Source organism: Myotis yumanensis, unplaced genomic scaffold (genome assembly GCF_028538775.1).
Source record: "Myotis yumanensis isolate MYYU_CA2020_CCGP unplaced genomic scaffold, mMyoYum1.0.hap1 SCAF_1, whole genome shotgun sequence".
NCBI classification, from domain to species: Eukaryota; Metazoa; Chordata; class Mammalia; order Chiroptera; family Vespertilionidae; genus Myotis; species Myotis yumanensis.
The window spans coordinates 130,954,641-130,957,235 of NW_027223752.1; positions in this window are offsets into that span (position 1 = coordinate 130,954,641).

Below are 2,595 nucleotides of genomic sequence, written 5' to 3' on the forward strand. Positions count from 1 at the left end.
GCGCAGGCGCACGAGGAGGCGCCTTGGGCGCGGAGTTGAGCCCGCGGCCGGCTTGCGGGGCGTGGTTGCGCCTGCGCAGACCTGCCGCCTGGTCTAAGGCTCCTCGGTGCCGGGAAGACTGCGAATTGAGCTCCTTGCAGGAGCGGTTCTGAATGTTTCTGCGTGTGCACTCTTACACCCTCTGTCTTCTCTCCTAAGGTTCGGGTAGAAACTGAGGATTAATAACTTTTATGCACCGCTGGTCGTGAGGGGTCCTAAAATGTTTTTTAAATTAATGAGCAATAGGACTGTAATTATCCTTTATTGACCTCTAAATTCTTAAACCTCTGGTACTCAGGTCACATACATTTCCTCATTCAATTTTTACAACCCTTTGAAGTAGATGGTGTTATCCCGGTTTTGTAAGGGAGAAAATCGACCTAAAGAGGGGTTAAGTACTACCAACTGTGACTTTCTCCCAAAGGGGAAGAAAAGCCAATTCCAACCCGTATTTGTCTGAAGACAAATGGACAAAAATTTAATTTTCTTAGGAATCTCTTGTGCTTGGCTTCTTCAAAGGTCATTTTATATTTATCTGAAGTGAATATTACTCCTAGAATAACCATTAGTTTTTTCTTTTTTTTTCAAAAAGAACCCTTCTTAAATATAAGTAGTGCAAAGGATAAAACTAATGCTAACACCCAGGAGTCACCATTATTAATCTTAGAGCCAATCTTGTGAGGTGAGTACTATTATCTCCATTTTACAAGTGAGCAAACAAGACAGAAATTATTTAGGTAACATTGGCTGGGTCACAAATTGCAAGAAAAAATGAAAGTATTAAATCTCAATTTTTCTAAACAAGCTCTGTGTGAATACAATTGACTTTTATTTATAAGGTTTATATTTATGTTTGAGGCGTTTGTTTTTTTTTAAAACAATTGCCTTTAGCAATTGATTTAGAAACTAGAATGTAACTTACTCAATTGAAGACCACATGAGAACAGTCCTTAGGTTAAAAACTCCATGTATAAGAACATGGCAAAACTACACATGGATAAAGGAAGAATAGAGAGGAATAACAATGAACAAAGACTGACCTGGGAAATAATATTTTCCAAAAGAAGAGGTGTGTAATAAAGTACACTAATGATTTTGAAATGCTTTTTTTAACCACAATGGGGTTTTGTTTTGTTTTTTTACTGATTATTTTTTTGAGAGAGAGGAGAGGGGCGGAGACAGAGAGAGAGAGAAAGAGAGAGAGAGAGAGAGAAAGAAACAGAGAAACATAGATTTGTTGTTCCACTTTTGCATTCATTGGTTGCTTCTCTGTGTTCTCTGACCTGGGATTGAATCTGTAACCTTTGGCGGATCAGGATGACGCTCTAACCAATGGAGCTACCCAGCCAGGGCTGAAATTCTAAAAATTTAAATATAAAGGCATAAATTCATTCAGAAGAAAGAAAAGTATATAAAAAATGTATGTCTTGCTTTCTGCTACTTCAAAACTAATCTGATGTAAAAAAATTAGTGATGAGTTTTGGAACAAATTTTAATATGGTAATAAATTGGAAATTGTATTAAATATTTTTTATAATTTCAGTAAGATATGGAACATCTGAGAAGAAGCTATATGTGGTTGATGAAGTTATTCTGAAAAAGAAAAGCTTAATTGTTGGAAAGTTAAACTTCTAAAACTAGAATAACTATTTAAATCAACCTCTCCCTAAGAGGAACTATTCCTAAATTTCTGAACTATTTCTGGTGCCCTATTTTCAAAGATTCCAGTTACTTCTCATTTAAAATTGAATTTTTTTTTTGTTTCTTACATTAGTGTTTGGCTATAGTACTTATATTAGGTTTGGGTGAACAGAACAGTCAGCAGCTGTTTATTGATGATGGTGGCATCTGTTAAGTCATCCTTGCAGAGCTAAGTGCAAAATTTGTCCTTGTGTTTTATATCCCCTTAAGCAGCTCAGTTATTCTCATACATTAATGTGTATAAGAATTATCTGAGCCCTAGCCGGTTTGACTCAGTGGATAGAGTGTTGGCCTGTGGACCAAAGAGCCCCAGATTCGATTCCCGTCAAGGGCATGTACCTTGGTTGCAGGCTCCTCCCTGGCCCAGGCTCTGGTCCGGGGTGTACAGGAGGCAACCAATCAATATGTTTCTCTCACGTTGATGTTTCTATCTTTCCTTCTCTCTTCCACTCTCCCTGGGGTTAGGATTAACAAAAAACAAAACAAAAACAGAATTATCTGAAAGAGAGGTCTTATTCTGTTGATTGGATATGGTGGGGCTCTGAAATTGACATTTTAAGAAACATCCAAGAGGAGAGGGAGAACCAAGATGGCGGCATAGGTAAACACTGGAGACTGCTGCCGCAAACAACCACTTCAAAAATACAACTAAAAGACGGAACAGACATCACCCAGAACCACAGGAATGCTGGCTGAGGAGAGACTCTTCAACTAGAAGGAAAAAGAACAGCAAACCGAGGCTCAGAGGCGGCGCAGTGTGGAAAATACAAAGGTACCGAGGTGCGCACGCAAAGCGGGCTGGTGGCTGAGGGTGCGGTTGTCGTTTTCAGTCGGGAGGGAGTCTCAGACTCTGGG